This window comes from Diadema antillarum, unplaced genomic scaffold, assembly GCF_040938485.1.
Source record: "Diadema antillarum isolate AM-2024a unplaced genomic scaffold, OU_Dant_1.0 seq00001042_RagTag, whole genome shotgun sequence".
Classification (NCBI taxonomy): Eukaryota; Metazoa; Echinodermata; class Echinoidea; order Diadematoida; family Diadematidae; genus Diadema; species Diadema antillarum.
The window spans coordinates 699047-711339 of record NW_027271873.1 but is presented as its reverse complement, the minus strand read 5'-3'; positions in this window follow the sequence as shown (position 1 = coordinate 711339).

The window sequence follows — 12293 nt, the reverse complement described above, 5'->3', positions numbered from 1 at the left end:
ACCGGCAGACACGGCTGCCATTGTTACCATCACGAACAGAGTATCATATTCCGCACGTATGCATATCACATGCACGTTGAAACTCTGGTTTGCATCCTTGCGAATCATAGCATGAGATACCTGGTTGTTTGAGTTCCTTGGAATATTGACATTCAAATGAATTATGCTCGTTGCTTATTTCCTAGTTTTCTCCCCCCCCCCCCTCCTCCTTTTTTTCAGTCTTCTTTGGTGTATTGCTGCGTTCGATCACATTTTGTACCAATTATGTTGTCCATTCACGCTTACAAGTCTCTTTAATATCGTCTGGTCGACCTCATTCTATATCTAGTCAAGACTACCTCTAAGAATAAAAATACGATTTGCAAAGGCACGTGCTAAACTCTGATTTAAAAAAAAAAAGATCTGGAAAGATGAAGCAACCTACCTTTCATCATAAGGTGGTTAATATACATCACTTGCCTTCGATTGCAAAGGACCTGTGATGTTACATTGAACAAAGAAACTTGTAAGTCACATTGAAATCTGAGGTGCTCAGTACGAATACGCAGGTTTTTCTTGTCATCCTTGCCTGCATAGAGAGCATATTCCTCTGTTTTTCTTTTTTTCGAAGGACGACAACATATACCTCATAAAATAATGTGTCCCATGTGTGCAGTATTGCAGTCACTGCTTCATGAGAACATGTTGTACTTTACTCGAATCTCGTTACATTTCAACGAAACTTCCATACCTCTTTCTATTTGATCCTATATACATTAAAGACAATTTGAAATGAAAGTCAAATCACCCGCTGAACAACGAAACTGTGTTACTGTAGCAAGTCATCTACAAATATCTGTAACATGTCTAGTTGGTTAGGGTGTATGTGCACGTGTGTGCGTTTGTTTTTATAAATGGGTGAATTTTCTTTTTCAGCAGAATATCACAGAAGTAGTAATTACTCACTGAACTCTCATTTCAATCGTTAGTCGAAAAGAATTAAAAAGAAATCCCACGTAAGTATTACAGTGATATAGTCTCGTAACCTATTAATAAGGTAGTCCTTCGCATTATCGCCTTCTCATGGCCTTGGTAGCTATATACGATGCACATTATCATTTTATATCGGTACGCTAAACAACAATAGTGTTGTGAAAGTCGGACTGCATTAAGACATACAAAAATCATTGCAGTATGCAATCTCTCTCAATTCCTCCGAACAACAACATCAACACCATCATCAACAATATCTCACCTCTTGTACACAATGCAGTTTCAGCCGCCGGTACTAGGACAGAGGTCATTATCCTCATCAGGCATGCACTTATTTAAGTTAGTGGTCTCCTGCATTTCTATTAGAATTGCTTGATTTGCCTCTTGCATGTGAAATCTTTAAAGTTTTGATATGCATGAAATTACACCTGCTCGTCTCCATTTTACATTGTCAAGAAAAGCAATGCTGTATACTGTTAAGACAATCATTGACCTGTTTGCAAGTATCTTCGCTGTTAGATTTAAATATTATTCAATAACATCGGTAAATTGACTTTGTGCAGGGAGGTCCCTGCTTTATGTCACATTCTTGTATGAAAAAAAAGGAAGAAGAAACGCGTAGAGTAGCGTACCATTGCGGAGGCATCGCCGCAAGATAACATAGTGCTGCGTACTATTGGGCATGCAGGCCTGATGTACAGTAGCGTAGCGTTGCGTTGGACTTGCGTATAAACTGCGTATGTTTGCTCCCTGTGGTCTATGCCAAAACTACATGCAGAAAGAAAAAGAAAGAAAGAAACATGTTTATTTCTTGCTCTCGCGTACCCCGCGTAAACCCTTTGTGTCATTCGGCATATTGTTACGTAGCCCGGCGTAGGATAGCGTAAGTTCGGCGTAATAGGCACGTAGTACACCGTTCACACTTTTACGCATGCGCAAGCCGAGTGTGAAATCCCCTTTCCTCATGAAAACATCCTCGGATCCAGCCTAAAAGTATTTTTCGTCGGATAGGGGGTAGTGTGCCATACTATTGCGTAGGCATTGGCGTACAGTAACGTAGCATTGCGCACTATTACGTAGACATGGCGTATAGACTTGCACGTAAACTGCGATTTTTTTTTCGCCTTGCCGAAAGTGAATTTACGAAAAAAAAAAAACCCACCACCCCACATTAATTAAATCTATTGCGTCCATCTTGCGTACCCCTTTGCCTTGCTCGGCGTGTTGTTACGCAGGCCGGCGTAAGCACAGCGAGGGACAGCGTAAGCCGGTACGCAACACTACACAACTCTATGAAGGCCCGATGTGAACCGGCCTTTGAAGGCGTATGTGATTGTCACAGAATTGTCCCGATTTCCACCTCTTAGAATGGAAATGAAATGGAACAACCAAAATAATCTCTGAGAACTATTGGTATGCATTAATTCACTCATTGACAAGAACAAAATGGAGAAGGCGATTTCAAATTCAAATTCAAATTCAAATTCAAACTTTATTTTCACTTTTTTTTCAACAGAATGTAAGAAACAATATCATGAATTTGACACGCGAGTCGTTGAAAATATACATAACCAGACAGGATTAACAACATGTTCATGTCTACATGATCAGTACAAAAAAGATAAACACACTCTATATACACTCTGCGAAAAAAAAAAGTGGAGGTGCCCACTCAAAAGACTATGCTTGTATCATGTGGGTACCTCTGCATCACATTACATGAACTCAAATGCTTTAATTGTCTATACCTTTCGTTCTTACAGCAAATTATAAAAAGTGGACATGTTAGTTGTTGATGGCTCAGTGGCATCAGTGATGTTTTTAACTAATATGATTGGAATGTGTTCACCTTGTGGCGTCCGAGTTGCTGTCTCGACGACGATTGTATACAACGACGACGGGCCGAGCCCCGTTACTTTGGTGCTGGCGCTATCGCGTTCGCGTTCGTCTTCGTCATATCGAGTCGTGGCGAGTCTCATTCCCGCGCAAACGAGTTGCTCTCGTGGCGGACGCCATCGTGACGTCTCCTCAGCATCCAGAAATATGGCGCAGGTCGGCCGTCTCCCTTGTCTAGGAGCTGGTCAACGAGCGCCCTCATATCTCTGCTTCGAGCAGTGGGTCGATACCCTTGGTGATACCCTTCGAATGTGAAAATCACCAAATTACTCAATATCCACAGCACTATATAGGGCAACTTTTCCTAAATGACAATCAAATTGCCTTGAAGTGGTTATTGTGTTTCAACTCATGCCATTTACAAATAATTGCCATTTAATCCATAACAATAATCGGATCATTTCTCGCCACCTACTATCACTGTAGAAAGCATTGTTCTCACGAGCAGAATGTCACAATTACAGAAGTAATTCACGTACCATTATCTATGGGTGTCTGCTGATTAAAATGGGCTGGGAGTGACAGCCCCTATCACCGTTACAAAGTGGCCATACACCATGTACACTGCAGGTACGCTGTTTGGGAGACAGGGGCTGCATCACCGCGTCTCCTTCATAGCCTGGGATCCAACTGCCCCAATTTTGGCTTTATTGGGAGCGGTCCGAGATTCCTACTATTCACATGTTAAACAATATGAATCAATTTACATGGTCAAGTACTTATTTTCGAAATTCTATGCAAATAGCCTCAGTGGAGAAGAGCGTCTGTCAGCCCACTCGTGACAGCTATAGTGATCACCTTGTGTAAAGATTGATGCACAATAATTCTTTGGGAACGATTCTTATTCTGATCAGTGATCTATGACGCTGGTTTTTACCCCTTCCCCCACCATCCCTCCCCGCTACTCCTCCCCGCCAATTGCGTCAGATTTTCAAGGCGATTTTTTTCGGGGTTTTGTTTTTAAGGAAATCTTGTTATCTTACTCATTCTTCATTTGATGTTGCTTTCATTATGGTTTAACCCTATGGAATTAGTTCTCCGAGTATATCATGATCATTTTGATCATGATCAACACGTTGATATTCAATTTGTGTCTTTAGCAGCTAACTTGATACTTGATGATATCGGCGCATTGTCAATCATTCTCACTGTCATTATCACTCATTAATTCTCCTCCTTTTATTTCTGTTTTTATTGCAGAAAAGGAGAGTACAGAGAGAAAGAAGGAGGTCATCAGGAAGATCACTCTTGCAAGAATCACCAGTCTTCTTGCTTTACATTCTCTTCGAAGTTAGGACGAAAACCCAATACCACGCTCACGTGACCTTACATTGGCATGACAAGATAAGACAAGCTTTAATTATATAAATGACAATGGCGCACTATTTCACCATGGAGTTCAAGTGATCAGCACTCATCAAGAAACACGTTATACCGATCAATGGTTGATCGATACGAAGAGATGTTAGTGTCTCGAAACTGCCGCAGCCAGTCACATCAAGGATGTGGACTCAGACAGCCAATCAGAGTTTGGAGCGTGATGACGTCACTCGACTTTCCAGTTTCCGAATGACGGCCATGTCCTTTTGCTTCTTCGCTCAATTTCTGTCAGTGTCCCTGAATCTTCTTATCATCTTCGCGCTTCCCCGCAGCCACAACAAATTTGGAGAAAACGGACGCCTCTGTTTTTGCTGGCTCGCTGTGAGTGATCTTCTCGGCGGCTTGATCTGCTTTGGAGTCAGAGGTGTCTACGAGATCGATCCATCGCTGCTGCTAGACAATCTGAAAGTCTGTGCACTAGTATCTGCATCGTGCACGTCCTTTTTCAGCATGTCAAACTGTCTTCTGGCTGTGGCAAGTATCGATAGATACATCGCGATCACCAGGCCAATGCAATATCCGATTCTCCTGACGCGCATGCGCCTTCTTATCCTCCTTGGGTCTGCCGCGTTGTGCGGGATAACGGTGTCCGCATTACGCGCATTTCACGGAATTCTATCAGACACCTGCGACTTTGAGCGGATGATGTATGTAAACGAACCCTCGATGCTCTGTTACGTCATGCTAGCGATGCTCATTGGGTTTATCACCGCAGTGTTGAATACAAGACTACTGGTTATCGCCAGGCAACATCGACGTCGTATTATCCAAGTGTGCGAAAAGGCTGTCGGCGGCGCGCAGAATATGAACGCTCTCGCACAAGGCGGGAAAATGAAATCAGTAGTCACCGTATCGTTGATTGTGGGCGCGTTCTATCTCGTATGGACTCCGTATGCGATCGGTGCACTACTGGCAGTAGCTAGGGGAAAGGCGCTACCAGAGCCAGTGTACTTCTCGACGATCTACATAGCGCTCAGTACTCATTACGTCAACGCATTAGTTTTCTTCGGTCTACACAAGACGTTTAGACAGGCGGTGTGTAAAATCTGCAGAAGAGAAGCCTTACACGGAGAAGAAACATCAATCTTATAAACTGGAGACAAAAATGCCAATTCACAGACCTATTCCACAAAGACGTTTGAGATTGATATAAGTTCTAACAATTGGGGTTGCCATAGCAACTGTCTAAATGATAGCAGCTGATTGTTGTTGGCCATAACTGCCGGCTTAGTTTTTGCAATTCTTACAGCAACTTAGAATAATAACATATTGCAAACCTTTTAACGAAACATGACAGCTCCTGATGCAGTACTATTCTTAAGACCTTGTGTATGTAGCAGTGTGTGTTTGGAAACAATACTACCATAAAGTAATAATCATAATTAAGGTACTGTTAGGAGGGTTATATTCGCTACGTTATGATTACATTAGCGAAGGATTAAATCGAAAACCGATGCTTGTTTTAAATTTATCATGGTATCTACACATACTATCTCACGTTAACACACACACACACACACACACACACACACACACACACACACACACACACACACACACAACCACAGCCACACATAAACCAAAAGAAACACAGAAAGAGAGATGGAACGAGAAACGCAGCATTTTGATTTCCCACAAAGACAAAAGCTTTCAAAAATACATTTTTTTTCATTCTCTTGAAAATGGCAAGAACATGCTTGGCGAAACGCCGAGAGTGGGTAGGCCCTTTCCAGGGCCACATACATACCAAGAAAGAATACGTAGTGTTGCATAAAGTTAGCCTTCTACCACCTAACTGTCAGAAATACTTAACCATAAGCAGCACGTCTGTGCGAAAAAAAAAAGAAGAAAAGAAGAAAAGAGAGCGAGTTATATAGTTTTGGGATGGTGAATTTGACAGGCTTGGAATAATTCCGCAGTGTGTTTGTTTGTTATTGGTTGGCCTGGTTAGAGATATCGTACTTTGTTGTTAGGCCTACCAATATACAGCGACTAGAAACAAATATGTTTATTCTCCTACAACCTAACAGAGTGCCCAGGCACTCTGTTGGACATATTTATATACATTTGTATTCATGAGACATGTTTTCACAAAGTCAGAGATACATGGTTGTCTGACGGTAAAATCTGTCTACTATCTAACGAGTAGTAAACAGATTGATTATCATTTATTTAGTTGGCAGTTAATCTGGCGGGAAAACTATCCAATTGAGGTATTTTGATATAGAGTGAAACATACTGAAATGATACACTTGTAAAGAAGGACGTTACATACCGCCTCCTGATGTTACATTCAAATCTAACTCAATGCAACTGATTTTATTCAAAGCTTATCTGTCAATGTCAGTGCTTATATCAATTTCATTAAACTACTTTCATGATTATTACAAGTGCTTATGCAACATTCTGCATGTATATGATTGCGCGCATATCCTTAGTCTGTAACAGTGTGTGTATAATGATATTTGAGCTCCAACTCACATAATCATGACATACTATAATAATGATGGGCATTGGATTATAACCACCCATGCAGACACATTATGTGTCCACATTTGTTGCCTGTGTTGTGTGTATGGATTTCTAGCCAAACAGGATAATCATTAATTTTCTGTATTAGTAATTCAAATATAGGCCCATACATTCAACCTTATCAGCATGTTGCCGTTTTGATGGTTTGGTCTTAGCATACTTATTATGCCGCTTAACATGTATTTTATAGTCTGATTACACTTTTATACTGCACATCATTTCGATGTACTTGCCTCCAAACCTAATGAGTATATGCAATAGACTAAAATGAATTCTTTCAGAAAAATGTCTACCTTGTTGACTAAAATGCATGCACATTTCTAAGCCCAGTGTCGAAAGACATCTAGGGGTTGCGTGCATGGTTACATGGTATTGTTCACAATCATGCGTTCATATTCATGATATTTGTCTTGCTGTCTACACGTATAGGAGCCTACCTTTTTTTTTGGGGGGGGGGGAGGGTCGGAATGGGGGAAAATCATGTTAGCAATTGTACAATATAAACCGATAGCAATTGAAGGCCATCAATTTCGTGAATTTTCTGCTTAGACAATAATTCATGCTGTATTGTGTGCCCCGGAGAGCGTGACGGTGATCGTCAAATGTATGACTGACTCCAGGAGGAAAATGACAAGAATGTTATGGAAATGAATTCTAAATTCCATGATGTCATCCTTCTCTATCACACGTAACGTGCTTAAAACTGGCGCCCTTTTCTTTCACACCTATATAATAATAATGATAATTGGCAGTGCTTATATAGCGCATAACACAAAGTGATAATGTCCCTTTGCGCCTATATAACGTGCTTTAAATAGGCACGGCTTACGACGAAAATCCGTATCAAGGGAAAACAGATTACGAAGATACAGAATTCATCCACTTATAATTGAAATAAGTGAAACCATAATATCATTTTCATCAGCCGCATCGACTTGCTTATAATTTCAATACATCCTGCAATGATGCACATTTATTTGGGGAGAAAATGGATGGCATCAACTGAATTTATTGCCAAATCAATCTTCATATAAAATGCCTTGTTGTATGATGCTCATGAAAATGAAATTTATGTAATCATAATAAGAGCACCAAATAATTTTCCGATGTTATACGATGTTTTGTTGGTAAACTGCAATGAGCATAAGAAATGGGGGACGTGCCCCCCCCCCTATCTTTAGGTTGGGGTTTAGCCCCCTCCCCCGATTTTTTTTAAACCTTAGTATTTATATTTATCTACTTTAATTTAATATTTCATGGGTTTTATATCTAGAAACCTGTTCAAAAAGTAGACGTGATGAAAATAAAGTGTTAAACTTTGTTTATGCAGAAGGGGATTAAAATTTCATAATTTCCACTTTTCAACAGTGGCAATGACTTATAACACGTATTCGGCAAGTGGCCAAGAGTTCAAAAATCTACGCAGCTAAACCGCAATCACCTTATTAAAAAATGATTGAGTAAAGGTATCGTCTACAAAAGATAGAACCTGAGTTTACATACAAAACATATATCTGCAGTTGATTGTAGATTATCTAGCCATCTTGTCTTGTTAAGATGGAACTCTGAATCTAATCTATCTAATCGAGGTCATTATGAATTTTATTGTGTATTACAAACACGTGTAAAGACTATTTATGTGACAGTTGAATCAAAATCAGGTTAACAGATTGTAAGTATGTAAAGAACGTTTGAAGATTGATCTCAATCCAGAAAGAAAAAAAAATGAAGGGCGCATAAACTTTGACACAGAATAACCTTAGAACAAGAATAATAAGAGATGGGGGAGTGGGGGACATGTCTATTACTACTGCTGACCACTGCCAGAAATGACAGTGTCGATTTACAATCAGAACATCCATGATGGCTTCAAAAATTACATTCCACAGCAAAAGCGACACCTATTATATAAACAATGTCTCCTTGTTCAGCTGTTCATACCAAGTATCTGTAGACACAAGGTACAGAGGAATAATAATAGTACATGCACTGTCAGTCCATGCCTTCCATTTGTGACAAGTATAAATTTTCTGCACAAACTGTTTGATTATAACAACAACAAAAGTTTCTGAATTATGAGCCTTCACGTGAAGACGAGGTAGATTTGAAATCAATGATCCGTGGTTTTCATGCAATATGTTGTCTATTTGTAACGTCGTGAAAAGAGGATATACAGTGCACTCCTGATGACCCCTGTTATAACAAAGACGGTTATAACCAAATTTCGTTGTAACGGGAGTAATAATATTAACAATGATCACAATAATAATAATCATCATCATCATCATAATCATCATAATCATAATTATAATAGTAAAAAACAATAATTAATAACAATAAGGTATTGTTTATCCGTGGTAGCCTCTTTAGTGTTGCCATTGCTCTACCAGAGGGCCCTGCCAGTACTATTAACCTTAAGTCCAAGAACTATATAGCACTATATGCTATAGGACAAGCGCTGGGCGGGAATCAAACGAGTAATTACGTTGAGTGCGCTTATATCGTAATACTAGTATGAACAAGAATTTTCGTAAAGATTGGGTTTCGTTCTCCTTTGAAACCAAGAATTGAATGGAAACATTCTGCAAATAGATAATTTAAAGGCATGGTGGTACAGTTTCAGCTGAAATGGGGCTTCAGGATTCCAACTTCTTTTGATGATAATTCTATGAAATAATGAAAAACCTCAGGTGTGAGTGTCTTCAATCACAAATTGAATTTGTTAAGATCGCAACAACTGATCTGTAAACTAACAAACACGTAGGAAAAAGGGAACTAGTGTAGAGGGAGACAAATTGAAGAAACTCACACCTGAACCTTCACCCTTCTGAATAGTAATATTTAATCTTGCTTTCGTTCAATGAGAAACCTCTTATGAAATAAGAAAGAGCATATAATTCTATGAGGAATTCAAAGTTTATTTGATGAAAAATTTGTTTGAAATGGTTGAGATACCCAAACAAAGCTATGTTGATAAAAGGTGGAACCCACCTTTTATTAGGATCGCTTTTTATTACTTTGCCATTTAAAACCCGATTTTCATTACGTACACGTTTAATTCCTCTTAGAATTCAATGCTCTTTGATATCTCATAAAGTGGATTCTAAGTATCTCGCAAAAAGTTAAAAGCTGAATCATTTCCTCTACCAATACTATAATCATGCCTTTATGCCAAGACGTCGTCTCCCATTGTACTGATGTCAAAGTAAATTACATGTGGATTGTGCATTTAGTTCGTTTTTACGAACGCGGCATTCTGTCCTTAGCTTCACTCTGTGTATAGGAAAGTATATTGACGACATAATTATTTCGCTACATGTGAAGGTTACATCAATTTGGCAAAAGCTGAAATATAATATATAACAAATAAAATAAAATGGTCTGGTAGAAGAGGATAAATCCCCGATGAGTACAACTGCAAACACAACAAATTTTCATATCGTATTCGAAATTAGTTGAAGTTTTCAGGAATTTTATTGTTTCATCTGTAGGCACAAAACTCTAAACAAAAGGCAAGATATTATACAAAACCGGACTATACATTCACCTTGAAAATCTGCATCTTTTTCTCCACAGCGACAGAACAGAGCAAAACATTAAATTATTTTGCCATAAAGCTTATACAAACGAACAAAGCAAACGCGCAACTCACATCATCTCAAAAATATTCAATTTGACTTAACATATATAGTGATTTTACACTGAGTGCAGTGATTAAGCAGATGTATTCACCTCCCAAAATACTGTCATCTTTTACATTGTTGTGCTCCATGATGCGGATGATTCATCCACTTCAATTACAGGCAGTCTAACGAGAAAGGTGAATTATGAAAGTAATAATTCTAACATCGCAGATGAATATGGATGAGACTGTCTCCCGTCTCCACTCGATATTATCAATAAATGATTCACACGTTGCAAAATAAATGAACACAGTCTAGACAGGCCATATTCAACTATTTCATCTTCAGATATTATAAACGTGAGATGACCGAATGCCTATTAGAATATAATGCTTGCCGATTTGAGTAGGGCATGAAAAAATGAATTGAAAAACATTTTTTTTTTCTTGTTCGAAAGTCACGAATTCTTATTTTTCTGTTACCGCTGCACAGTGGGCCAGAATGAGCTCAAAGTGCGCCAAAATTATATGCCGTGGTTTCTTTTTACCCAAATTTGGTGTCTAAGGGTAATTCGGGGCGTAGAATTGATTGAACATAATTTCAAACTCATATGACGTCACTGTGATGCTGTTTTTTCATTGGCTACCAAAAATCTGTCTGTAAATGACAAATAAAGCAATGCAAATCTTAGGCTGTTATATTTTTTTTTCTTTAAAGATTAATTTCTCTTTTCACATTCACTGACACTGCTTTTATACTACCATTGAATACACGATGCTTACATGTCATAGAAAGTGTATAAACATTCGGGTTTCGTTAAAAGAATCGAATTTATGCTGAAAGTTCCATATTACACACGTACTGCAAAATGATACTGTTGTCCGTGTAAACTAGTTAAAATATAAGTTTATGATGTACGCTGTACGTTTGGGTGAATTTATTCACTTTATTCTAGCAGGACATAAATGTGAGATATAAAATCAATTTCCGATATAGTTCTTATCTCTCTACTTCATATATAACCTTAGGCCTATGCAATATCAATTCATACAAGCGCAAAAACCATTTTGTCTAATTTTAATGGAAAGATAACAAATTGTGAAGTCAGTAATCAGGAAAATGAAAGGTTATGACTTAGCAGCTAAGAATGAGTCTACCGTGTATGAAAGTTTACTTGGAAAAGCTAAAATAAAAAGATTTTTTTTTTTTTGTAATGAAAAATTCATCGGAATCACTATCATATGAAATTATAAATTCATCCACGTTCCTCAATGATTTTTTTTTTCTCATCAGTCGTCGGAAGCAAAGTTTTTTTTTTTTTTTTTTTTTTTTTTTTTTTGCTTCTACAACCCACAAAGTGTATGGGATCACAGTCTGATGAATCCGACTTGTATTGGCCGCCTATCAGGTCAATGTCAGACAGGCCGGGCATGATCCGATGAGGCAAGATCGTCCGATGAGGATCACGCGAGCAATGTCTGACATTGACCTGCAATCGAATTCACAAACTGCGATCCTATACACTTCGCTGAGCGGCCGGAAAGCAACAGACTTTGCTAATTCCAACGAGTAACCGATGATAACAAATTCTCTGTGTTTTGGTGTATAACGTTCTATCTGCACATGTCAAGAGTAGGATCGAAGTATTTAGGTGTCCACACAATATGTATCGCTGTGGGAATAGCTATGTTTACAGTAGTGGCTATGACAATATGGACAATATGGCTATACGGCCTTGGCTGTGTGCAATAATGTACTCTTTTATCGTCGGAGGAGGGGTCTTTTAGGTGCCGGACTAGCCCTATACATGTATTTTATAACTCTGTTTGCCTCTTATTCAGTGTTATTCATGTTTCTGTGCCTTTAACGTGCGAGAAAAAAAAAAAAATA